At 45.3% G+C, this 26838-nt stretch overlaps 6 non-coding genes and 2 pseudogenes across 6 annotated transcripts; all 8 read left to right on the top strand.

Moving 5' to 3' along the window:
• The first annotated feature begins 5339 nt into the window (after window positions 1-5339).
• On the top strand, window positions 5340-5514 carry LOC113083850 (uncharacterized; annotated as a pseudogene).
• Window positions 5515-5888: 374 nt separating this feature from the next.
• LOC113083855 (U1 spliceosomal RNA) lies at window positions 5889-6052 on the top strand. Its single transcript, XR_003283467.1, has one exon. It is a non-coding gene; the product is annotated as a U1 spliceosomal RNA (small nuclear RNA).
• Window positions 6053-14067: 8015 nt separating this feature from the next.
• LOC113083851 (uncharacterized) lies at window positions 14068-14243 on the top strand (annotated as a pseudogene).
• Window positions 14244-14617: 374 nt separating this feature from the next.
• Window positions 14618-14781, top strand: LOC113083853 (U1 spliceosomal RNA). The gene has a single exon (XR_003283466.1). It is a non-coding gene; the product is annotated as a U1 spliceosomal RNA (small nuclear RNA).
• Window positions 14782-17268: 2487 nt separating this feature from the next.
• Window positions 17269-17459, top strand: LOC113083857 (U2 spliceosomal RNA). Its single transcript, XR_003283469.1, has one exon. It is a non-coding gene; the product is annotated as a U2 spliceosomal RNA (small nuclear RNA).
• Window positions 17460-17833: 374 nt separating this feature from the next.
• On the top strand, window positions 17834-17997 carry LOC113083849 (U1 spliceosomal RNA). The gene has a single exon (XR_003283464.1). It is a non-coding gene; the product is annotated as a U1 spliceosomal RNA (small nuclear RNA).
• A 7434-nt stretch (window positions 17998-25431) lies between these two features.
• Window positions 25432-25616, top strand: LOC113083852 (U2 spliceosomal RNA). The gene has a single exon (XR_003283465.1). It is a non-coding gene; the product is annotated as a U2 spliceosomal RNA (small nuclear RNA).
• Window positions 25617-25985: 369 nt separating this feature from the next.
• On the top strand, window positions 25986-26148 carry LOC113083856 (U1 spliceosomal RNA). Its single transcript, XR_003283468.1, has one exon. It is a non-coding gene; the product is annotated as a U1 spliceosomal RNA (small nuclear RNA).
• The last annotated feature ends 690 nt before the right edge of the window (window positions 26149-26838 follow it).

The raw sequence follows: 26838 nt of genomic DNA, 5'->3' as shown, positions 1-26838 counted from the left end.
TTGTTTTTTAGGAGGAGTTTTTTTATTGAGAAACTGGTCTTAAGGTAAGTTATTTCCTGTTTTACGTTGTTTTTATTGCTGTGGTAATTTTTAGTTTGTTTGATTCCTTTTAGCTGTCGGTGCCTCCAACATGTCGGCTGCTCGTGCCGGCATGCGGAGGCACCACAGCACTAGGTTCCTTTTTTTAGAAAAAGATGGAAAGTTAATGGAAATGTCAAGGTTGGATTTTTCGAGGAAACTTATGCAAAAACTTCTAGGTTTTAATCCTGCTGATTTAAATTGCATTCTAACCCTGCCTTTTAACAAAGGCTTCGATGTGAGTTTTAAAAATGCAGCACTGTTAAATGAGTTCTGGCAGCGCTTTGACACACACAAGACCCAGTTTTCCATGTTTAAAGTTGAGAAACTAACTGATAACACACAAAAAATGGTTATCGTTAGAATGTTCAATGAGACTGTGAATGGAGAAGACATTTGCACATGGCTGGGTAGATTTTGCACTGTAAGGGGCCAGGCTATGAAGGTTTATGATGAAGACGGTATTTGGAATTGTTCCTGGAGGGTCCCCATTAAGCAATGGGAAGACCCACAGGGCTTCCAAGGTCTGAGGCATTTACCACAAATGATAGTTCTGGGAGAAAACAGGGGCTACATCCACTACCAGGGAATGCCCAAACTCTGCCGGCGATGTGGGGAGTTTGGGCATCTTGTTGAAGCATGCCAGAAACTCTTTTGTAACAAGTGTAGAGAAATTGGACATTCCTTTGAAGAATGTCCAAATGGCAGAAAGTGTAATCTTTGTGGAGACTTGTCTCATCTCTACAGAGATTGCCCCAAATCGTTTGCCAACAAAGTAAAATCAGACAAAATGGCGGTTGAGGAGCGAGTACAACAGGCTAATGAGGAGGTGGAGCTAAATTCAAATCTCCCGCCAAACCCTGGGGTTGGTGGAGAGAAAATTGATAACAGAGGTAAGGAGAGAGGGGGGGCGGAGCAAACTTCAAATTTCCCGCCAAACCACACTATTGGAGCAGACGGAAATGAGGAGATGGAACTCCACCAATCCCTAATAGAGAAAGAAAAGGAGTCAAATGAACAGAGCAAGGAGGAGGATAGTGAACAAGAACAGGAAAAGGTAGTGGAGGAGAAACAAGAGATAGAGGTAAGTAATGATCTTCCAGGAGTTATATTGAGAGGGAAAAAAAGGATTGCCCGATCTCCCATTGAGGAGAAGAATGAGAAAAGAGATAGAGTGGGATTGCGATCAGATTCCTTCTCATCAGGGGATCTGAACCGGCTTTTCCCACTCGGTTCCCCAAACGAAATATCTTTCTTGTCAATAGAACTCCAAACATCAACCCCTAGGGCTAGCTCAAGGGGGAAACAGCTTCAATCTCCGGATTCCCCAAATAGGGGAAAAGAAGAAGAGCTGGTTTCACAAGATACAGATATCCTTTTTAATTGAAAATTTAGTTATTTATGTCTTCTAAAATGTTGTATTTATCATTTTTAACTGTTTTTATCATGACACTCACACTCTCCACCTTAAATGTAAGAAGTGTGAGGTCACAGTTGAGAGCTCAAATGGTTTTATCCTTTTTACAAACCCAAAATAGCGATATCCTGCTTTTACAAGAATGTGCTTTACCTTTTATGTCCAATTATAGGAGATGGGAAGAACAATGGCCCCATGTATCTGTGTGGAGTGGATCAAATTTTAACAGAGCCGATGGAGTAGCCATTTTAATAAAAAATCCTCAGCTCTTGGTGAAGGGTAGCACAGTGGTGAGAGATGGGAGAGCTCTTTTAATAAATCTGTCCTTCTTAGGACATGATTTTAATATTTTAAATATGTATGCTTTTACAGATAAAAATGAAAGGAACGACCTTTTAGAAGACGTGCAGTCCCACCTTTTAGGAAAGACCCCATTTATTTTAGCAGGGGATTTTAATTGCATTTTAAGTAAAAATGATAGAAAAGGGGAGAGAGAGGATTTTAAAATGGATAAAACGTCAATTTTACTACAGAACATTATAAAGGATTTTAAATTGACTGACTGTTTTAGAACCATGCATCCTGGGGAAAAAGGATTCACCTGGTTTAGTGGTGATGGCACTAAAGCCTCCCGTATAGACTATATCTTTACGCGAGACCTTACACCAGTGGATGCTAAACTAATGCCCGTTTTCTTTTCAGACCACGCTATGCTTTCTTGCACCCTTTCTTTTCCCACAGGTGTGACGACAGGTGGAGGGATATGGAAACTGAACTGCTCCCTGCTGGAAGACCCAGAGATCACAACATACTACAGGGAGCAGTACAGCCAATGGCAGACTTTACTAGACTTTTATGATTCACGAGCACAGTGGTGGGAGATGGTAAAGGCAAAGACCAAGACTTTTTTTAGATGGGCAGGGAAAAAGAAAAAATTAAAAGAAAAAAGACGAATGGTGGGACTGCAAAAGAGGCTACAACGTTACTTTTATCTTCTTAGCCAGGGTTTTGATTTTAACGAAGAAATTAAGGAAGTTAAGAAAGACATGTCAGAATTAGCGGAGGTTAAAAGTAGAGGTGTTCTCTTCAGGAGTAAAGAAAGGGAAATAGAGGAAGGCGAGAAATGCAGCAGATACTTTTTTAAGAAAGTTATTGATGGAGGTAGAGCAATATTTAAATTAAGAAATAAAGAAGGAGAAACAATGACAGACACAAAGGATATTTTATCAGTAATAGAAAGCTTTTATGAAGAACTCTATGAAGAAAAGGCAAGTGACAACAGCATTTTGAGCGAAATTTTAACAAGCATAGAGAAAACAATAAATGGAAATACCAGTCTGACAAAGGATTTTAACATTTCTGAGATAGACAAAAGTATTCAAAAATTCAAAAAAGGGAAAACTCCTGGAGTTGATGGACTCCCTCTTGAATTTTATTTGACCTTTTGGGACATTTTAAGACAAGACTTACTGGCTGTTTTTAATGACTTTGACAAGATCGACCAGCTCCCTGACAGTTTTAGGATAGGAATAATGACCCTACTACACAAAAAAGATGACAAGACAGATTTAAAAAACTGGCGTCCTATAACCCTTTTAAACTTTGATTGTAAACTTTTTAGTAAACTTTTAACAACACGAATGTCAACAGTTTTAGCAGATCTGATCCACCCGGATCAAGCCTGCGCCGTCCCTGGGAGAAAGATCACAGACAGCCTCGTACTGATAAGAGACGCCATCTGTTATGCGAGAGACAGAAATATTCGGCTGATAGTTTTAAATTTAGACTTTGAAAAAGCATTCGACCGAGTCTTGCACCACTACTTGTTTCAAGTTTTGGAAAAAATGGGGTTTCCCAGGAGGTTCTTAGCTTGGGTGGGATTGCTGTATAAAGACATAACCAGCAAAATCCTAGTTAACGGGAATCTCTCAAAAGCGATAAATATATGCAGCGGCGTCCGTCAGGGCTGTCCGTTATCTCCTCTCCTGTATGTGGCTTGCATCGAACCCCTAGCGCAGGTATTGAGAAGGGATACATGGATCAGTGGACTGACTATACCCGGGACTGGAGGACTGACTGCAAAGACTGTTTTATATATGGATGATGTCAACCTTTTATGTACTGACGTTTTATCAACACAGAGGACTATGGACCTGACAGACTGGTTTGGGAAAGCATCGGGAGCCAGACTGAACCGAGATAAAACACAAGCACAGTTTTACGGTCCCTGGAAACCTAGTGAGCTCGCTGGACTGGACACTACTTTTAAAAGGACAGAGTTAAAAATACTGGGTATTAAGTTTGACAGAGATGGGGGAGGGAGTGGAAATTGGCATGACGTGATGGTTAAAGTGCGGAAAAAACTAGGTTTCTGGGGACTGAGACGTTTGACATTTGAAGGAAAGGTTTTAATCATAAAAGCTGTGATTTTACCCCTGTTTTTATTGCTGTGTTCTGTTTTCTTTCCCCCCAGACTCTTTCTTGTATCTCTGGAACGTGCAATGTTTTATTTTTTATGGGGGTCTAAGTGGGAGCGACTCAAAAGAGCAACCATGAAGAAAGCACCCCAAAATGGAGGAAAAGGAGTGCCAGACCCCTACTTGTTTTTAGGAGCTTTTTATACTGCACTACATATAAAATATGCCCGAACCCCATCCAAACAAGACAAAACAGGAGCCATGACCCGGTTTTGGATGGGGTCCTACTTAAGAACCCAAAATATTGTACAGACAGACTTGACAATGCCAGTTGCCTTTGACCAACCCCCAGCATACACACACATAAAGAACTTTTTAAAGAAATTTAATTTGGAAAAAGAAAGTGTGACTGTTTTAACCAATCATCGCTCTATACTCTCTCTTGTGCAGGAACGGGAACAAGTGTGTCCAGTACGCGGGCTCACTCTAGGTGAAGCCCAAAACGTTTGGCGGAATGTGTCCCACTCAGCTCTTCACAACCGACACCGAGACCTGGCTTGGATGGTTGCCCATGAGATCCTCCCGGTCAGGGCCGTGATGCCCCGGCATGTCAAAGAACCCCATCTGCCCGCGGTCCGGATGTGGCGCCCCCGAGACCGTGAGGCACGCCTTATGGGAGTGCAGCGCTGTGAGGGACCTGTGGGCGACAGCTGGCCCCCAGCAATTCCCGTACCTACCAGTAGGGGGGGTCCCAGACTACCCAATGGGGAGAGGAGGGGTGAGCCAAAAACAAATGCCAGCAAAAACACCCCCTAAGCTATGGCTTACCATCCTCTGCATCCAAGATGCCATATGGACCTCCAGAAACCTACTGGTAGGGAAGCGCATGCAGGGGTCCCTGCACGCCACCATCCAGCTAGCCAAATCAAGGCTGCAGGAGTACACCGCATGTCGCCATTCGGATGTGGAGGGTCAGAGCTACACGGGAAAGGTCCCCATAGCCACGAGCCCTGACTGCCCGTAGATGCCCCCAAACACCTGAAGTGGGACAGCGGTGCCTCGGTTTAAGAGGATCTCCTCTGGGCCCAGAAGGGTCAGGCCTCTGGGACTGGTTTTGAGGAACTGAGCTGATGGTTTAATCTTTTTTCTTTAAAGGACATACCCGTTTTTGCACAACAGAAGAGAACGTTTTTAAACCTGTCTTTTGATTTTAATAACACTGTTTTTTATTTTTTATTTTCTCTAGCACTACAGACACACAACAACAACAAAAACACACTCAATACAAAATGTTTTTATTTGTGTATTAATTAATTTAAAAATTATCCTGTGCTTTAAACAACAACAACAAAAACAACAACAACAACCATTGTATAATGTGTTTTAACAAAACAAATGTGTGCATGTAACCAAAATGTATTGTGACAATAAAATTTTTCAAAAGAAAAATCTGTTCTTATCAGTTTAATATCTGATACGTCCCCCATCCGGGGACTACATATTAAATGGATTTTTAGATCACGGAGCTGGAGCCGGGGCTTGCTCCGTCCACTCCATGCATCGGCCTGGTATTGCAGTGTCTCCAGGAACGGTGTGCTTTCCCTTTTTGGGGATTGCCATTTATTGTGTCGAATAGCAGAACAAGGAATGAGAGCTGCCGTTGCAGATGCTGTGGTTTATTGCAAACTTTTTTCCTGATGTGTCCACCTGGGGTCTTGGACTCTTCCACTAACGATGCACCCACCTGAGGTCTTGAAGTCTTTCACAGACGAGGTGACGCATCGAATCAGGTGTGTTTGTTTAAAGAGAGTCATCTAAAACTGGCGTTGGGAAGCACCGGCCCATGAGCTTGGCAGTTTCCAGGCCAGTAACGGAAGGCACCCGTCCTTCCTTTCCTGGAGGGGGGGCGGAGGGCTAACCGTTGGTGAGGATGGTAGAGATGCAAATCACACCTCTGGCTGACCGCCTGGGCCTTCATACTTACCTGGCAGGGGAGACACCATGATCAAGAAGGCGGTTCACCCAGGGCGAGGCTTGTCCATTGCACTCCGGCCATGCTGACCCCTGCGAATTCCCCAAATGCGGGAATCTCGACTGCATAATTTATGGTAGTGGGGGACTGCGTTCGCGCTCTCCCCTGAAATTGTTGGTGAAACAAAGCAGAAGAGGTTTTTACAGTTTTTTATTTATTTTCCTTTCAGAATGGGGAGTTCTGTCACATGCGAGATTTGTGTTGTGCGCCTGTGAAACAAAGTCACTTGCGCTCTTGAAAAATCGGACCCTGGTGGGTAGTTTAGTTCGAACATAGCGCAGACCTTACTTTGAAAGTAGATTGGACTGACTGCAGCCTAGCTGTAACTGTCTCCATGTTGTTTGGTTGTCCTTTTTTTCGATTCGTATTAATTTTGTTGTCGCTTACAGCGACACCTAGTGGCCTGTCGCCGCGCCCTTTTTCACCTGGCCTCGGACTGAGCCCCTGCACAGGTGTGCCGATTTGGGTGAAGGGATCTCACTCCTTCCTGGAGTTATAGCCATTCGAGCCACCTCGGACACGCCACCTTAGCACGCTTTGAGGTCCCCTCGCCAAGGTGAATGGAAATTTCCTCTATTTTTGGATGATTATTGACACTCAGACTCCAGAGAAGCTTTCTGTGCTGATTTGGGTGGGACTGGGCCAAATACCTGGCGCCAGGTTGCAAAAGAAGGTTTTCGACAAAATCCAAAATACCCGAAAATTTCGTCAGAGCGACGGGCCAATCTGAGACCTGCGTCTCGTTCGGCTCGAGCCAAGGATTCCGGTGACATAAGGCACGTGGCTCTGCGACCAACCGTTTGGGAGTTACGAGCGATGCCGTACTTTCCGTCGCTGCAGTTCCACCGTCAGGCCGATCGGGACAAGGCCCGGTGACGTTGCAGACAGGGGAGGGTACTACCATCCCGCAGTGTTGCAGGTGTTTTCATCTTTGTTTGATTGTCCATTTACATTACATTTTCCCTATTTTTCAGCTTACGGCGCCACCTAGTGGCCTGTCGCCGCGTCCCTTTTCGCCTGGCCTCGGACTGAGCCCCTGCACAGGTGTGCCGATTTGGGTGAAGGGATCTCACTCCTTCCTGGAGTTATAGCCATTCGAGCCACCTCGGACACGCCACCTTAGCACGTTTTGAGGTCCCCTCGCCAAGGTGAATGGAAATTTCCTCTATTTTTGGATGATTATTGACACTCAGACTCCAGAGAAGCTTTCTGTGCTGATTTGGGTGGGACTGGGCCAAATACCTGGCGCCAGGTTGCAAAAGAAGGTTTTCGACAAAATCCAAAATACCCGAAAATTTCGTCAGAGCGACGGGCCAATCTGAGACCTGCGTCTCGTTCGGCTCGAGCCAAGGATTCCGGTGTCATAAGGCACGTGGCTCTGCGACCAACCGTTTGGGAGTTACGAGCCATGCCGTACTTTCCGTCAGGCCGATCGGGACGAGGCCCGGTGACGTTGTAGACAGGGGAGGGTACTACCCAGATAGCACACTTACGTCTGCAAGATGTCTGTTAAAGAACTGTTGATCTGGAAAGCATCTGCCATCTACAAACGTCTGACATACGCCTTTCAGATGTCAGTTTTATATACCTTCTAAATCATAAACATCTAAAAGACATCTAATTGACATCTATCTGACATCTAAAAGGCAGTGTTGGGGAGTAACTAGTTACATGTAACAGCATTACGTAATTTAATTACAAAATGAATGTAACTGTAATTAGTTACAGTTACGAAGAAAAAATTAGTAATTAAATTAAAGTTACTTATGAAATTTTTAACGATTACAAAGGCAATTACATTTGAATATTTACACACATCCACATACAGATTTCACTGATTTCTTTCCCAAATTGCACTGACTGTTCTGAGACATACGCCCTAATAATTTCCAGAATTTTAACAGAATTTTTTGTTTTTCCCAGTCCGCCCTTCCTGTAAATTAATGGCAAAAACATGCAGTTTCATTTAATACAAATAGGCCTACTGAAGCTTGCAGTGTTGTCAGCCTCTGCCGCCTCAATATAGGAGTACATGAGCACATAAACATCATTTCTAGAACTGCTCTGTGTCACGTCATGCATTTTACCTATCATATCATATACAAAGAGACAGCAGTTTAAAAAAACACCAATGTTTCAGGAGTTTATTATACAGGAATGACACATGCTTATTAGATAACTGTATTTGAGTTGATGTATATGTTTTTATTTATTATTATTTAATTTTCACAAATTTAGAAAAGTAATCTAAAAGTACTCAAAAGTAATTAGTTACATTACTTTAATAAAGTAATTGAAAAAGTTATACTACTATAACATTTTAAACAGGGTAACTTGTAATCTGTAACCTATTACATTTCCAAAGTAACCTTCCAAACACTGCTAAAAGGAGACGTCCAATAGACGTATTGCAGATGAGCAAACAGCCTTAAAACTACATCTTGCAGATGTAAATTCATATGTCAAATAGACGTCTCCTAGATGTATGTGTGCTATCAGGGTACCATCCCCCAGCGTTTTTAGGTCTCCCAAAACTTACCAAAGCCGAGATGGGCATCGCCGTGTCCGGCTTCCTCCCTGCTGCGTCTTAGCAGCATCGCTTCTCGGCCTTTTGGCTAAGATCACGTGGTCTGGTCGGACGGTTGAGACAGCGATCGCCTCTAGGTGGACCTTTAGGCTCGTGTGTGGCTTGTGGCACGAGTCCTCTATCCTCCAAGAGGTAAATTGACAAGCGGCTTTTAATTGGAGACGACTCGCTTTGCGGAGAATCTACTTGTTTTTAAGGTAAGAAGGTTTTATCTAATTTATTTAGTTAATTTATTGTTTGTTTTAGCCGCTGCGTGCTGGTGGTGCCTCCACCATGTCGGCTGCTCGTGCCGGCATGCGGAGGCACCACAGCGTGCGTTTTATATTCAAGGAGGTCGATGGAAAGCTTCTGGGTATGTCCCGCATGGACTTTTCCAGAAAGCTTGTTCAAAAGACCTTACATTTTAAGCCTGAAGACCTGAATTGTTTGATGACTCTGCCTCTGAACAAAGGTTTTGATTTGAGTTTTAAGACTGCTTCCCTGCTAAGTGAGTTTTGGCAAAGGTTTGAATCTGTTAAATCCCAGTTCTCTATGTTTATGGTGGAGAAACTTTCTGACAACACACTTAAAACTGTGATTGTCAGAATGTTCAATGAAACTGTGACTGGTGAAGATATATGTGTGTGGCTGGGTAGATTTTGCACTGTTCGAGGCCAGCCAGTCAAGGTGCTAGATGAAGATGGTATCTGGACATGCTCCTGGCGAATCCCCATTAAACAATGGGAGGACGCTGGGGGCTACCAGGGCCTGAAACATCTGCCCTCCATGATTGTGCTTGGAGAGAACAGAGGCTACATTCATTACCAGGGTATGCCTAAGTTATGTCGGAAATGTGGGAAATTTGGTCACTTAGCCGATGTATGCCAAGAATTAGTTTGTGGGAAGTGCAAAGAAATTGGTCACGGGTTTGAACAGTGTACCAATGGCAGGCGGTGCAATCTTTGTGGAGATTCAAACCACCTCTACAGAGATTGCCCTAAAAGTTTTGCCAACAAGCTCAAAATGGCCGCCCCACATTGGCACCAAACAAACGAAGAAAGGAAAGAGGAGGCGGTCCCTGAGGTTTTGGCGGGAATTTCAAATTCCCAGCCAGCCTCAGGGATTGGGCAGGAAGGAGGAAGTGGGGCGGCCATAGGGGCGGAGTCAGATATTGAAATGGAAAAAGGCACGGAAGGAGAAGTGACCGAGGGAGAAACAAGCTCCTCCCTACAAACGGTGTCAGAGTTGGTACAGGAATCCAGTGGGAGTGAATTTGAGTGTTCACTCCCAAATGCTCAAGTGCAAAAAAGACCTGCGGGATCTCCTCTGGTGGAAACCGAGGAGAAAAAAGCTAGGGCAGCACAGCGGCTTGATAGTTCCGATTTGGAAGATCAAGAACGCATGTGGCCCCTAGAGTCCCCAAATGAGGTATCTTTTTTGCACATCAAGCTAAGAACATCGTCGCCTAGGGAGTTACAAGAGGATTTCTCTGTAGCACCCGAGGCGTCGAGCACCTGCTCTCCAGGACCCAGTTCATCTGTGAGAAAGGAAGGGCAGGTGAAACAAGATAAAACATGATTTTAAGTATATTTTTGTAGTCTTTTTGTCTTCTGTTTAAATGTCTCATACTGTTTTAACCATACTGCTCATGGCCCTCACTATCTCTACCATTAATGTAAGAAGTGTGAGGTCCACCTTACGAGCACAGAGCATTTTATCCTTTTTAAAGTGTTTTAAGTCAGACTTGTTTTTACTGCAAGAGTGTGCTCTGCCCTTTTTAAATAGTTACAGAAAGTTGGAGGAGATGTGGACCATGGGGCCCTCAATATGGAGTGGCTCCAACTTCAACAAAAATGACGGTGTCGCTATTTTAATCAACAATTCAAACATCACGGTGAAGGATAGCACTGTGGTGAGGGAAGGGCGGGCTCTTTTAGCAAACCTGACTTTTTTAGGGAGGGATTTTAAGGTTCTTAATGTGTATGGTTTTACAGAAAAAAATGACAGATATGAGCTTTTAGAAGACCTGCAGCCCCACATGTTAGGCAGGGCTCCCCTAATAGTAGCAGGGGATTTTAACTGTGTTTTATCCAAAACAGATAGGAAGAGAGTAGGAGAAGATTTTAAGGTCGATAAGACATCGGTTTTATTGCAAAATTTAGTCAAGGATTTTAAGTTAGTTGACTGTTTTAAACAACTGCATCAAAGAGAGGAGGGCTTCACCTGGTTCAGTGGTGATGGCACCAGAGCCTCTCGAATTGACTATGTTTTTACAAGGGACTGCCCGCCAACCGATGCAACATTGACCCCTCCCTTTTTTTCTGATCACATGATACTGTCTTGCACCCTTTCACTTTCCATGGGTGTGACGGTAGGAGGAGGGCTGTGGAAGCTGAACTGTTCCCTATTAGAGGATGAAGAAGTGGTTAGAGAGTATAGGGAGCAGTTCAGCCAATGGCAGACCCTCCAAGACTTTTATGATACACGTGCACAGTGGTGGGAAGTGGTTAAGGACCGGACAAGACAGTTTTTTAGAAATATAGGGAAAAGGAAAAAGAACAGGGAAAGAAGACACATGATGGGGCTGCAAAAAAGACTGCAGAGATATTTTAACCTTTTAAACAGTGGATTGGATTTTACAGAAGAGATAAAAGAAGTCAAGAAAGAAATGTCAGTTTTATTCGAAGTTCAGAGTAGGGGTGTTATTTTAAGATGTAAAGAAAGAGAAATAGAAGAAGGGGAGAAATGCACAAGATACTTTTTTAAAAAAATTATTACACGGGGTGGGTCAATCTCTGCTTTGAAGACTTTTACCGGGAGGGAAGCAAGCGGCACAAAAGAGATTTTAAATGAAACTGAAAACTTTTATAATAATTTATATAGTGCAAAAGAGGCTCATAATGGGGTTTTAGAGGAAGTTTTAACCTTTTTAAATAAAAAGGTAAAGAGCCCAGATGTGCTTTTATCCCAGGATTTTACAGTTTTAGAAATTCAGAAAGCTTTAAAACATTTTAAAAAAGGGAAGTCCCCTGGCATTGACGGACTTCCCTTTGAATTTTATCTGACTTTCTGGGACATTTTAGCACACGAACTGTTGACCGTTTTTAAAGAATTTGAGACTCTTGACAGACTTCCTGACAGCTTTAGAGTAGGGATAGTTTCATTATTATATAAGAAAGGAGACAAGACTGACTTGAAAAACTGGCGACCAATCACGCTTTTAAATTTTGATTGTAAACTTTTTAGTAAGATTTTAGCAACACGCATGTCGACTGTTTTAGAGGACGTGATCCACCCGGATCAAGCTTGTGCTGTGCCCGGAAGAAAGATAACAGACAACCTAGTGCTGATTAGAGACGCCATCTGTTACGCGAGAGACAGAAATATTCGGCTAGTAGTCCTAAATTTAGATTTTGAAAAAGCATTTGATCGAGTCTCGCACCAGTACCTCTTCCAGGTTCTGGAGAAAATGGGGCTTCCAAAGAGGTTTATAGCCTGGGTGGGACTGCTGTACAAGGGAATAGTCAGCAAAATTCTAATAAATGGGCATCTTTCCAAAGCTGTGGACATACACAGTGGTGTCCGTCAGGGATGTCCTTTATCTCCTCTTCTGTATGTGGCTTGCATCGAGCCACTGGCACAGATCTTGAGAAGGGACAAATGGATCAAAGGACTGGACGTTCCTGGGACGGGGGGACTGACGGCGACCTGTGTTTTATATATGGATGACGTAACTCTTTTAGCCACAGACGTTTTATCAATACGAAGAGCACTGGACTTGACTGACTGGTACGGTCGGGCCTCGGGCGCCAAACTCAATAGAAACAAGTCCGAGGCCCAGCTCTTCGGGCCGTGGGGAGACGTGGACACAGGAGGACTTGATTTGGTTTTTAAAGACAACGATTTTAAGATTTTAGGCGTTAAATTTGATAAAGACGGGGGTGGACGGGAAAACTGGACTGACTTGTTAGGGAAAGTTAGGAAAAGACTGGGGTTTTGGGGACTAAGACAGATGACGATGGAAGGCAAGGTTTTAATTTTTAAATCTGTGATTTTACCTCTGATTTTACTTGTCTGTTCTGTTTTTAGCCCCCCTCGGTGGTTCCTGGGGAAACTGGAGAGGGCGGTGTTTTACTTCCTGTGGGGGTCCAAGTGGGAGCGCCTGAAGAGGGAGACCATCAAGAAAAGGCCGGAGAACGGTGGAAAAGGCCTCCCAGACCCCCACCTGTTTTTAGGCAGCCGCTTCACCGCCCTGCACATTAGTTATGCCACGACCCCATCCAAAGAAAACAAGACGGCTGCAATGGCGCGATTTTGGATGGGGTCTTACCTACGAACACTGAAAATTTTACCAGTGGACTTGAAAACCCCAGTGTCTTTTAACTTGCCCAAAGAGTACAGTTTTATAAAAAAGTTTTTAAAGAAATACCTTTTAGAGAGTGAAGATGTCACCATTTTAACTCAACACAAGTCTCTCATCTCTGTTGTGCAGGACCGGGAACCGGTGAGTCCAGTTCCGGGCCTCACACCAAGTGAGGCCAAACAGGTTTGGCGGAACGCGGCTCACCCCGCTCTCCAGAACAGGCACAAGGACTTATCGTGGATGGTGGCTCATGAGATCCTCCCGGTCAGGGCGGTTATGCACTCCAGAGGCATGGCCAAAAACCCCATCTGCCCGCGGTCCGGCTGCAATTCCCCGGAGACCGTCCACCACCTGCTCTGGGAGTGCAGCACTGCGCGGGACCTGTGGGCCAAGACCGGCCCCCTGTATTTCCCGTGCCTACCAGCGGGTGGGGCCCAGTTCGGGTACCAGCTCGCCATCCTTGGGGTGGGCCGGGGCTTGAAGGACTTGACGGCACAGAAATTTACCTCGCTCTGGCTCACCCTCAACGTCATCAAGGATGCCATCTGGGCCACCAGAAACCTGCTGGTGGGGAAGCGCGTTACGGTAACCCTCCATGCATGCGAGCTAAAGGTAACATCAATGCTGCAGGGGTACCGGACGACGATATTCGGACGGGGGGGCCGGGGTCGCACGGAGAGGGTCCCGGCAGGCACCGACCCTGGCCGCCCGTAGATGCACCCTCACCACTCTGGCTACGGGAACAGCGGGCCAGCGGGCCGGAGGAGAGGGGATCTCCGCTGAGTCCATAAAGTAGCATCTCATGTCCCTGTTCTGGAGAGTGGGGTGATGACCCACTTGATAAGGACTCACCCCCGGTCTTGCACAACAGATGATTTTTAATTGGTGTTTTTTATTGTTTTATTATGAAAGAGGTTTTATTAACATATATATACGAGGCTTGTTTGCTTTTTTTAAAATTTGTATTTTACTTTTGGAACTGACCGCACCTTTTAAACACACCTCAATAATGGACTTTTAAAAACAAGCAAAACACTGTGGTTTTAATCAAATGCTTTTTAAAAATGATTGTTTCTTTCATTTTACCATGTGTATTTATTATATATTATATTGCTTGTTTTAATGTGTGATTAAAAAGAAAATGTTGTGTGAAAAAGAAAAAATGCAAATGGAAAAAATGTAAATGGTGACAATAAAACTTTTTCGAAAGAAAAAAATCTGTTCTTATCAGTTTAATATCTGATACGTCCCCCATCCGGGGACTACATATTAAATGGATTTTTAGATCACGGAGCTGGAGCCGGGGCTTGCTCCGTCCACTCCATGCATCGGCCTGGTATTGCAGTGTCTCCAGGAACGGTGTGCTTTCCCTTTTTGGGGATTGCCATTTATTGTGTCGAATAGCAGAACAAGGAATGAGAGCTGCCGTTGCAGATGCTGTGGTTTATTGCAAACTTTTTTCCTGATGTGTCCACCTGGGGTCTTGGACTCTTCCACTAACGATGCACCCACCTGAGGTCTTGAAGTCTTTCACAGACGAGGTGACGCATCGAATCAGGTGTGTTTGTTTAAAGAGAGTCATCTAAAACTGGCGTTGGGAAGCACCGGCCCATGAGCTTGGCAGTTTCCAGGCCAGTAACGGAAGGCACCCGTCCTTCCTTTCCTGGAGGGGGGGCGGAGGGCTAACCGTTGGTGAGGATGGTAGAGATGCAAATCACACCTCTGGCTGACCGCCTGGGCCTTCATACTTACCTGGCAGGGGAGACACCATGATCAAGAAGGCGGTTCACCCAGGGCGAGGCTTGTCCATTGCACTCCGGCCATGCTGACCCCTGCGAATTCCCCAAATGCGGGAATCTCGACTGCATAATTTATGGTAGTGGGGGACTGCGTTCGCGCTCTCCCCTGAAATTGTTGGTGAAACAAAGCAGAAGAGGTTTTTACAGTTTTTTATTTATTTTCCTTTCAGAATGGGGAGTTCTGTCACATGCGAGATTTGTGTTGTGCGCCTGTGAAACAAAGTCACTTGCGCTCTTGAAAAATCGGACCCTGGTGGGTAGTTTAGTTCGAACATAGCGCAGACCTTACTTTGAAAGTAGATTGGACTGACTGCAGCCTAGCTGTAACTGTCTCCATGTTGTTTGGTTGTCCTTTTTTTCGATTCGTATTAATTTTGTTGTCGCTTACAGCGACACCTAGTGGCCTGTCGCCGCGCCCTTTTTCACCTGGCCTCGGACTGAGCCCCTGCACAGGTGTGCCGATTTGGGTGAAGGGATCTCACTCCTTCCTGGAGTTATAGCCATTCGAGCCACCTCGGACACGCCACCTTAGCACGCTTTGAGGTCCCCTCGCCAAGGTGAATGGAAATTTCCTCTATTTTTGGATGATTATTGACACTCAGACTCCAGAGAAGCTTTCTGTGCTGATTTGGGTGGGACTGGGCCAAATACCTGGCGCCAGGTTGCAAAAGAAGGTTTTCGACAAAATCCAAAATACCCGAAAATTTCGTCAGAGCGACGGGCCAATCTGAGACCTGCGTCTCGTTCGGCTCGAGCCAAGGATTCCGGTGACATAAGGCACGTGGCTCTGCGACCAACCGTTTGGGAGTTACGAGCGATGCCGTACTTTCCGTCGCTGCAGTTCCACCGTCAGGCCGATCGGGACAAGGCCCGGTGACGTTGCAGACAGGGGAGGGTACTACCATCCCGCAGTGTTGCAGGTGTTTTCATCTTTGTTTGATTGTCCATTTACATTACATTTTCCCTATTTTTCAGCTTACGGCGCCACCTAGTGGCCTGTCGCCGCGTCCCTTTTCGCCTGGCCTCGGACTGAGCCCCTGCACAGGTGTGCCGATTTGGGTGAAGGGATCTCACTCCTTCCTGGAGTTATAGCCATTCGAGCCACCTCGGACACGCCACCTTAGCACGTTTTGAGGTCCCCTCGCCAAGGTGAATGGAAATTTCCTCTATTTTTGGATGATTATTGACACTCAGACTCCAGAGAAGCTTTCTGTGCTGATTTGGGTGGGACTGGGCCAAATACCTGGCGCCAGGTTGCAAAAGAAGGTTTTCGACAAAATCCAAAATACCCGAAAATTTCGTCAGAGCGACGGGCCAATCTGAGACCTGCGTCTCGTTCGGCTCGAGCCAAGGATTCCGGTGTCATAAGGCACGTGGCTCTGCGACCAACCGTTTGGGAGTTACGAGCCATGCCGTACTTTCCGTCAGGCCGATCGGGACGAGGCCCGGTGACGTTGTAGACAGGGGAGGGTACTACCCAGATAGCACACTTACGTCTGCAAGATGTCTGTTAAAGAACTGTTGATCTGGAAAGCATCTGCCATCTACAAACGTCTGACATACGCCTTTCAGATGTCAGTTTTATATACCTTCTAAATCATAAACATCTAAAAGACATCTAATTGACATCTATCTGACATCTAAAAGGCAGTGTTGGGGAGTAACTAGTTACATGTAACAGCATTACGTAATTTAATTACAAAATGAATGTAACTGTAATTAGTTACAGTTACGAAGAAAAAATTAGTAATTAAATTAAAGTTACTTATGAAATTTTTAACGATTACAAAGGCAATTACATTTGAATATTTACACACATCCACATACAGATTTCACTGATTTCTTTCCCAAATTGCACTGACTGTTCTGAGACATACGCCCTAATAATTTCCAGAATTTTAACAGAATTTTTTGTTTTTCCCAGTCCGCCCTTCCTGTAAATTAATGGCAAAAACATGCAGTTTCATTTAATACAAATAGGCCTACTGAAGCTTGCAGTGTTGTCAGCCTCTGCCGCCTCAATATAGGAGTACATGAGCACATAAACATCATTTCTAGAACTGCTCTGTGTCACGTCATGCATTTTACCTATCATATCATATACAAAGAGACAGCAGTTTAAAAAAACACCAATGTTTCAGGAGTTTATTATACAGGAATGACACATGCTTATTAGATAACTGTATTTGAGTTGATGTATATGTTTTTATTTATTATTATTTAATTTTCACAAATTTAGAAAAGTAATCTAAAAGTACTCAAAAGTAATTAGTTACATTACTTTAATAAAGTAATTGAAAAAGTTATACTACTATAACATTTTAAACAGGGTAACTTGTAATCTGTAACCTATTACATTTCCAAAGTAACCTTCCAAACACTGCTAAAAGGAGACGTCCAATAGACGTATTGCAGATGAGCAAACAGCCTTAAAACTACATCTTGCAGATGTAAATTCATATGTCAAATAGACGTCTCCTAGATGTATGTGTGCTATCAGGGTACCATCCCCCAGCGTTTTTAGGTCTCCCAAAACTTACCAAAGCCGAGATGGGCATCGCCGTGTCCGGCTTCCTCCCTGCTGCGTCTTAGCAGCATCGCTTCTCGGCCTTTTGGCTAAGATCAAGTGTAGTATCTGTTCTTATCAGTTTAATATCTGATACGTCCCCCATCCGGGGACTACATATTAAATGGATTTTTAGATCACGGAGCTGGAGCCGGGGCTTGCTCCGTCCACTCCATGCATCGGCCTGGTATTGCAGTGTCTCCAGGAACGGTGTGCTTTCCCTTTTTGGGGATTGCCATTTATTGTGTCGAATAGCAGAACAAGGAATGAGAGCTGCCGTTGCAGATGCTGTGGTTTATTGCAAACTTTTTTCCTGATGTGTCCACCTGGGGTCTTGGACTCTTCCACTAACGATGCACCCACCTGAGGTCTTGAAGTCTTTCACAGACGAGGTGACGCATCGAATCAGGTGTGTTTGTTTAAAGAGAGTCATCTAAAACTGGCGTTGGGAAGCACCGGCCCATGAGCTTGGCAGTTTCCAGGCCAGTAACGGAAGGCACCCGTCCTTCCTTTCCTGGAGGGGGGGCGGAGGGCTAACCGTTGGTGAGGATGGTAGAGATGCAAATCACACCTCTGGCTGACCGCCTGGGCCTTCATACTTACCTGGCAGGGGAGACACCATGATCAAGAAGGCGGTTCACCCAGGGCGAGGCTTGTCCATTGCACTCCGGCCATGCTGACCCCTGCGAATTCCCCAAATGCGGGAATCTCGACTGCATAATTTATGGTAGTGGGGGACTGCGTTCGCGCTCTCCCCTGAAATTGTTGGTGAAACAAAGCAGAAGAGGTTTTTACAGTTTTTTATTTATTTTCCTTTCAGAATGGGGAGTTCTGTCACATGCGAGATTTGTGTTGTGCGCCTGTGAAACAAAGTCACTTGCGCTCTTGAAAAATCGGACCCTGGTGGGTAGTTTAGTTCGAACATAGCGCAGACCTTACTTTGAAAGTAGATTGGACTGACTGCAGCCTAGCTGTAACTGTCTCCATGTTGTTTGGTTGTCCTTTTTTTCGATTCGTATTAATTTTGTTGTCGCTTACAGCGACACCTAGTGGCCTGTCGCCGCGCCCTTTTTCACCTGGCCTCGGACTGAGCCCCTGCACAGGTGTGCCGATTTGGGTGAAGGGATCTCACTCCTTCCTGGAGTTATAGCCATTCGAGCCACCTCGGACACGCCACCTTAGCACGCTTTGAGGTCCCCTCGCCAAGGTGAATGGAAATTTCCTCTATTTTTGGATGATTATTGACACTCAGACTCCAGAGAAGCTTTCTGTGCTGATTTGGGTGGGACTGGGCCAAATACCTGGCGCCAGGTTGCAAAAGAAGGTTTTCGACAAAATCCAAAATACCCGAAAATTTCGTCAGAGCGACGGGCCAATCTGAGACCTGCGTCTCGTTCGGCTCGAGCCAAGGATTCCGGTGACATAAGGCACGTGGCTCTGCGACCAACCGTTTGGGAGTTACGAGCGATGCCGTACTTTCCGTCGCTGCAGTTCCACCGTCAGGCCGATCGGGACAAGGCCCGGTGACGTTGCAGACAGGGGAGGGTACTACCATCCCGCAGTGTTGCAGGTGTTTTCATCTTTGTTTGATTGTCCATTTACATTACATTTTCCCTATTTTTCAGCTTACGGCGCCACCTAGTGGCCTGTCGCCGCGTCCCTTTTCGCCTGGCCTCGGACTGAGCCCCTGCACAGGTGTGCCGATTTGGGTGAAGGGATCTCACTCCTTCCTGGAGTTATAGCCATTCGAGCCACCTCGGACACGCCACCTTAGCACGTTTTGAGGTCCCCTCGCCAAGGTGAATGGAAATTTCCTCTATTTTTGGATGATTATTGACACTCAGACTCCAGAGAAGCTTTCTGTGCTGATTTGGGTGGGACTGGGCCAAATACCTGGCGCCAGGTTGCAAAAGAAGGTTTTCGACAAAATCCAAAATACCCGAAAATTTCGTCAGAGCGACGGGCCAATCTGAGACCTGCGTCTCGTTCGGCTCGAGCCAAGGATTCCGGTGTCATAAGGCACGTGGCTCTGCGACCAACCGTTTGGGAGTTACGAGCCATGCCGTACTTTCCGTCAGGCCGATCGGGACGAGGCCCGGTGACGTTGTAGACAGGGGAGGGTACTACCCAGATAGCACACTTACGTCTGCAAGATGTCTGTTAAAGAACTGTTGATCTGGAAAGCATCTGCCATCTACAAACGTCTGACATACGCCTTTCAGATGTCAGTTTTATATACCTTCTAAATCATAAACATCTAAAAGACATCTAATTGACATCTATCTGACATCTAAAAGGCAGTGTTGGGGAGTAACTAGTTACATGTAACAGCATTACGTAATTTAATTACAAAATGAATGTAACTGTAATTAGTTACAGTTACGAAGAAAAAATTAGTAATTAAATTAAAGTTACTTATGAAATTTTTAACGATTACAAAGGCAATTACATTTGAATATTTACTCACATCCACATACAGATTTCACTGATTTCTTTCCCAAATTGCACTGACTGTTCTGAGACATACGCCCTAATAATTTCCAGAATTTTAACAGAATTTTTTGTTTTTCCCAGTCCGCCCTTCCTGTAAATTAATGGCAAAAACATGCAGTTTCATTTAATACAAATAGGCCTACTGAAGCTTGCAGTGTTGTCAGCCTCTGCCGCCTCAATATAGGAGTACATGAGCACATAAACATCATTTCTAGAACTGCTCTGTGTCACGTCATGCATTTTACCTATCATATCATATACAAAGAGACAGCAGTTTAAAAAAACACCAATGTTTCAGGAGTTTATTATACAGGAATGACACATGCTTATTAGATAACTGTATTTGAGTTGATGTATATGTTTTTATTTATTATTATTTAATTTTCACAAATTTAGAAAAGTAATCTAAAAGTACTCAAAAGTAATTAGTTACATTACTTTAATAAAGTAATTGAAAAAGTTATACTACTATAACATTTTAAACAGGGTAACTTGTAATCTGTAACCTATTACATTTCCAAAGTAACCTTCCAAACACTGCTAAAAGGAGACGTCCAATAGACGTATTGCAGATGAGCAAACAGCCTTAAAACTACATCTTGCAGATGTAAATTCATATGTCAAATAGACGTCTCCTAGATGTATGTGTGCTATCAGGGTACCATCCCCCAGCGTTTTTAGGTCTCCCAAAACTTACCAAAGCCGAGATGGGCATCGCCGTGTCCGGCTTCCTCCCTGCTGCGTCTTAGCAGCATCGCTTCTCGGCCTTTTGGCTAAGATCAAGTGTGATCAAACCAAATGGATTCAGCGAGAGTAGATACACCTTTGCCGACCATGGTGGTGCGGCTGAAGAACACTGTCAGGCTACAACTCAAGGTGGATTCGGATGCAGAGGTGAAAAAGAGATTTGGACGTGACTTCGTGGTGACTGAACTGTTAAGGGAAATTTTTGGAGTTCCAGCTTCTTTGGTTTTTTGTCTGCAAGATTTTTCATCTTCTGGATTTATGGATTTAACCTTTTTTCAGTTAAGGGATTGCGTTGCGTTTTTTGAGGCTTGGGAAAAGAAGAAAGATCATCAGCGTTTGAAGGGCCTCCAGCTACATCCAGCATTTGCACAGGACTTTTTGCCCTTGATAATTCACCTTTATAACCCTTTTGTGGAGGATGGAGATGTTTTAACCTTTCTGGCCAGATACTGCGAGACAGTGAAAGGGGGAGAGCGCCTGAAAGATCGGTTTGGTATCTGGACAGGTAAACGGAGATATTTGGTGAAACTGCGGGCAGATCCAGCATTGCCAGGGGGACTTGTCCACCCTCCAGGATCCTTTTTCATAGGATCAAACAGAGGATTCCTTCACTATCCGGGTCAGCCATTGTATTGCAGAAGGTGTGGTGCTCGTGGGCATGTAAAGGCAGATTGTGCAGGGCAGCGGTGCCGTTTTTGTGGATCAGTGGAGCACATGGCCACAGACTGTCCAGAGCCAAAGACCTGCAGCCTATGTGGGGGAAAAGATCATCTGTTCAGAGTGTGCCCTAAGAAACAGAGATCTTATGCCAGCCTTTTTAAAGAAGGACCGGACTTGCAAGCAGATTTTGAAAGTCTGCTGATGAATGTATCAGAGGAAGGAGATGGCCAGAAGGCAGGGCCCTCAGGTTTAAACCACAGAAAAGACTTGAATGAGCAAGCAGAGGAAATAGGAGATGGGTCAGAACAAAGAGGAGGTGAGGAAGAGGCACATCAGTTGGCACCTTCACAAGTGTGGTCTGAAATAGATGTGGCAGAGGTTCTTTGTGGGATCTATGAGGAGACAGAGCAGGAGGTAGCAGAGACGTCAAGCAGTGGGGGCAAGCAGCAAGAGGACGTGCTGAACATTGACGTGGGTCAAGGTATAAGGAGACGGAGGCCTTTTGAGGGGGGGGGGGCTGGGGAAAGAGAGCAGAAATGCAGCAAATTCCAGACTCAAGAACCAGGAACCAGACAAGACTGGGAAGAGGGAGGTGAGATGGACATCGAGGGGAGGTGTTTAGAGGATGAAGGGGCAAAGGGGAAAAAGGGAAATGAAGGTGTCTTGAGAAAGGTTAAATCAATTCTGAGTAAGAGTATGGGGGAAGGGGGGCAAAGGGGAGGAAGAGGAAGGGGGGAGGGGAGAAGGGGAGGAATGGATGGAAGTATCAGTTGGGAAAGGTAGAGGGAAAAAGGGTTTTGGGTAAGGGGAGTATGTGAATTTTGGAAGGGCAACTCAGGGTTTCTTTTGCTTTTTTATGGTTTGTTTAAGGGTGGCAACATTAAATACAAGGGGGCTTAAAATGGTACAGAGGAGGACTTCAATTTATCTTTCTTTAAAGATGTTGCCTTTTGATGTTTGTTTTTTACAAGAATGCCATTTACAAGGAAAAGAAGATGTATCTGTTTTTTCTGCGGGGTGGGAGGTGGGGCCTTCCTGTTGGGGAGTAGGGAATGTAAGATCGGATGGTGTGGGCATTTTGTTTTATTCCTGGGAATTCATAATTGAATCTGCTAATGTGGTGGTTCCAGGGAGAGTGGTGGTGGTGGATGCCAGGTGGAGGGGGGTGGCTTTTTCGTTTTGTTAATGTGTATGTACCAAGTAAGTTGGGGGATAGGAAGGGGTTTTTAGATAACTTGGCACCAGTCTTGTTTACAAATAGATTGCTACTTATGGGAGGGGATTTCAATATGTCCCTTGATAATGATTCGGGTAAAGAATTGGCTCTTTTGGTTGCTGGGTTTTCTTTGCAAGACTCCTTCCGGGGGGCAGGAGGTCAAGAGCCCACCTATACATGGCGAAATATCAAGCAGGAGTCTTCCAGGCTGGATTACTTATTCTTCCCGGGACATGTGAGGCTACGAAACTATACACAGATTCCAATGTGGTGCTCGGATCACTGTTTAGTGGGGGTGTGGGCAGAGGTCGGGGGCATGAAGAGAGGGAGGGGTGTGTGGAGGTTTAACACCTCCTTTCTAAAGGACAGAACCTTCTGTGTAGCTCTCTATAATTTAGTGGCTGGGTGGAAAAATCTGCAGAGTCTGTTTGAGACTTATGCCGCGTGGTGGGAAGGTTTTAAAGATCGTGTGGCCCTTTTCTGTCATAGTTGGGGTAGAGAGAAGGCGAGGTGTATGCGGGCTAAAGTAGGTAGGTGGTCTGAGGAATTGCAATTGCTATATGGAGGGGGTGCATTGGGAACAACAGATGGGTGGGCTAGGGCCAGGTACCTTCAAGGGGCTATGAAGGATTTTTACTGGAATGAAGCCAAGTCATTTTTGTTGTGGTCAGGTGCACAAAAACGCCTTTTAGATGAAAGGCCAACAAGGTTTTCTTCTCCACCGTGCGGAGCCGGCAAAAGCGTAGTTTCATAGAGGGTTTGAGGAAGGATGGAGGGGTTGAAGCAACTGTAGAGGGGATGTTGAGAGTTGTTGAGGACTTTTACAGGGAGCTATTTAGCTGTAGAGGTTCTACGGGTTGTTCCGGGGACAAGTTCTTGGATGCATTGGAGAAAACTCTGGAAGAGGAGGAGAGGGAAGCATTGGAAGGTCCCTTGTCACTGCAGGAAGTAAGCTCTGCGATATCCTCACTCAAAGGGGGCACAGCCCCAGGTTGTGACGGCCTCCCAGCGGAGTTTTATAGGACAGTTTTGCCCTGGATAGGCTCAGAGCTAGTCTGTGTCTATCAGGAAAGCATAGAAAGAGGAGAGCTGCTTTGGACCAGCTTTGGTGAGAGACATTCTGTACTGGGCGGAACAGCGGCAGCTCCCTCTGGCGATTTTGAGCCTGGACCAGGAGAAAGCTTTCGACAGGGTAAGTCATGGTTTTTAATGGCCACCTTGGTGCGTATGGGGTTTGGTCCAGTCTTCAGGTCATGGGTAAAGTTGTTGTATAGTAGGGTTTCAAGCAGGATAGGGATAAATGGATATTATTCAGGGAGGGTGGAGCAGTTGGGTGGGGTTCGACAGGGGTGTCCTTTGTCGCCTCTGCTCTATGTTCTGTCTCTAGAGCCCCTGATGGCAGCTTTGAGGGTGGCTGATTCGTTGACAGGCATGCATTTACCTGGAGGCAGGGGTACGTGTGCAAAGGTGTCTGCATATGCAGACGATATGACATTGTTCCTAACCTCAGATTTGGACTTGAGACAGTATGCAAAATCATTAAAGGCTTTTGCGAGGCTTCAGGTGCGCGTGTAAACGCGAGTAAGTCTTCTGTAATGTTTGCAGGCCAGTGGGCAGAAAGAACAGTTGTGCCAGGTGGGTATAACTTTTGTGCAGAGGGATTGAAGATCCTAGGGATCAGATTTTTCAGAAAGAATAGTGCTCGGGAGAACTGGATGGCTAGGTTCAAAGTAGCACAAACAAAGATAGCTAGGTGGAAATTAAGGGGGCTATCGATGTGGGGTAGGCTGGAAGTTGTGAGGACAGACCTACTCCCGAGTCTGAATTATTTGGCCTATATTTTTCCTGTACCTTTTTTATATGGTAGGAAGTTGGAGAAGCTGGTTTTTTCTTTTCTTTGGAATAACGGTACTGAGATGGTGGCGAGAACACAGATGTACTGCCATGTGAAGGAGGGAGGGAGGGGGGTTCCTTGTATCCCCTTAAAAATGGATGCAATCTTCCTTTCCTCTTCTGCCCAATTAGCAATACAAAGAGGAAGTGCAATAATGCAAGAATTTTGGCCCCAGTTTTGGCTGGCTTTTCCATGCGATCCATTAGCTCATGGAGGGCAACAATTCGCCATGGTCAACAAATAGGCCGGCTTACTATCAGAGAGTGGCAGATTTCATAATGGGGAAACCATGGTGTTTGGAGCAATCTTTGATTCTTTCAGCATAGGCAGCTGTACAGTAGATTGAGGGACGAGCTAGTGGCTGGGGCAGAGAAAAATTGTCCCACCATTATAGAGTAGATTGGGCCATGTTGCAGCCTACTTATTTGACTGGGTTTTGTAAAGATTTAAATTGGTTGGCCGCGCTGGGTCGGCTGCCTGTGAGGGAGCGACTATACAGACATGGCTCAGGGAGTCACCAATGTGCCCAGTTGGATGTGGCCAGGACGAAACTGTAGAGCATACCTTTTGGTCCTGTCCAGGGGCAGTTACATTCTGGAAGTTAGTGACTATGTGGTGGGAAAGGTGGGGGGACCGAAATCACAAGGAAATCTAGTCCTCTATGGGGAAGGGATGGAGGGCTTTGTAAAGGAAAGAAGAAGAGTAATTTGGGTGGTGGTTTCAGAAGGGAAACATGTACTGTGGGAATGGAGAACTGATTGTTTAAGAAAGCAAATACCTCGTTTGGCGTCAGAGACTGTGTTTTTTGCGGACTGTTGTGTAAAATAGTACTGAGGTGAAAGCATTTAAATGCTGTTTTGGGGGAGGAAAAACAAAGAGAGTGTGGGGAGGGGTTGCCAAAAAAGTCGGGAGTGGGGTAAGCAACAGAGCCTTTTCCTAGCTTTGGGTTTGTCCCTTTCCTGTTTTTTTCTTTTCATGGAATATCTATTTTGGTGGGTATGGAATTTTCACTTTGAAGAACATATAAATCGCTTTGATAAATAAATGTTTATTCTTGTTCTGTAGCTTAAAATGCCACGGTTATGCCAAAGTAATACAAAGGTCTATTTAGCCTGTTTCTAAGAAGGTATAAGAGCAAAGTAAGAATGTGTTGGATTGATGGTTATACTTTCTGATGGAATGTATATTTGGTTTAATAAAAAAAAAAAAAAAAAATCTGTTCTTATCAGTTTAATATCTGATACGTCCCCCATCCGGGGACTACATATTAAATGGATTTTTAGATCACGGAGCTGGAGCCGGGGCTTGCTCCGTCCACTCCATGCATCGGCCTGGTATTGCAGTGTCTCCAGGAACGGTGTGCTTTCCCTTTTGGGGATTGCCATTTATTGTGTCGAATAGCAGAACAAGGAATGAGAGCTGCCGTTGCAGATGCTGTGGTTTATTGCAAACTTTTTTCCTGATGTGTCCACCTGGGGTCTTGGACTCTTCCACTAACGATGCACCACCTGAGGTCTTGAAGTCTTTCACAGACGAGGTGACGCATCGAATCAGGTGTGTTTGTTTAAAGAGAGTCATCTAAAACTGGCGTTGGAAGCACCGGCCCATGAGCTTGGCAGTTTCCAGGCCAGTAACGGAAGGCACCCGTCCTTCCTTTCCTGAGGGGGGGCGGAGGGCTAACCGTTGGTGAGGATGGTAGAGATGCAAATCACACTCTGGCTGACCGCCTGGGCCTTCATACTTACCTGGCAGGGGAGACACCATGATCAAGAAGGCGGTTCACCCAGGGCGAGGCTTGTCCATTGCACTCCGGCCATGCTGACCCTGCGAATTCCCCAAATGCGGGAATCTCGACTGCATAATTTATGGTAGTGGGGGACTGCGTTCGCGCTCTCCCTGAAATTGTTGGTGAAACAAAGCAGAAGAGGTTTTTACAGTTTTTTATTTATTTCCTTTCAGAATGGGGAGTTCTGTCACATGCGAGATTTGTGTTGTGCGCTGTGAAACAAAGTCACTTGCGCTCTTGAAAAATCGGACCCTGGTGGGTAGTTTAGTTCGAACATAGCGCAGACCTTACTTTGAAAGTAGATTGGACTGACTGCAGCCTAGCTGTATGTCTCCATGTTGTTGGTTGTCCTTTTTTTCGATTCGTATTAATTTTGTTGTCGCTTACAGCGACACCTAGTGGCCTGTCGCCGCGCCCTTTTCACCTGGCCTCGGACTGAGCCCTGCACAGTGTGTGCGATTTGGTGAAGGGATCTCACTCCTTCCTGGAGTTATAGCCATTCGAGCCACCTCGGACACGCCACCTTAGCACGCTTTGAGGTCCCCTCGCCAAGGTGAATGGAAATTTCCTCTATTTTTGGATGATTATTGACAGTCAGACTCCAGAGAAGCTTCTGTGCTGATTTGGGGTGGACTGGGCAAATACCTGGCGCCAGGTTGCAAAAGAAGGTTTTCGACAAAATCCAAATACCCGAAAATTTCGTCAGAGCGACGGGCCAATCTGAGACCTGCGTCTCGTTCGGCTCGAGCCAAGGATTCCGGTGACATAAGGCAGTGGCTCTGGACCAACCGTTTGGGAGTTACG

The sequence above is a fragment of the Carassius auratus genome, unplaced genomic scaffold (assembly GCF_003368295.1).
Source record: "Carassius auratus strain Wakin unplaced genomic scaffold, ASM336829v1 scaf_tig00039394, whole genome shotgun sequence".
NCBI lineage: Eukaryota > Metazoa > Chordata > Actinopteri > Cypriniformes > Cyprinidae > Carassius > Carassius auratus.
The sequence above is the reverse complement of the archived record's forward strand: the minus strand, read 5'-3'. Positions and strand labels throughout refer to the sequence as shown.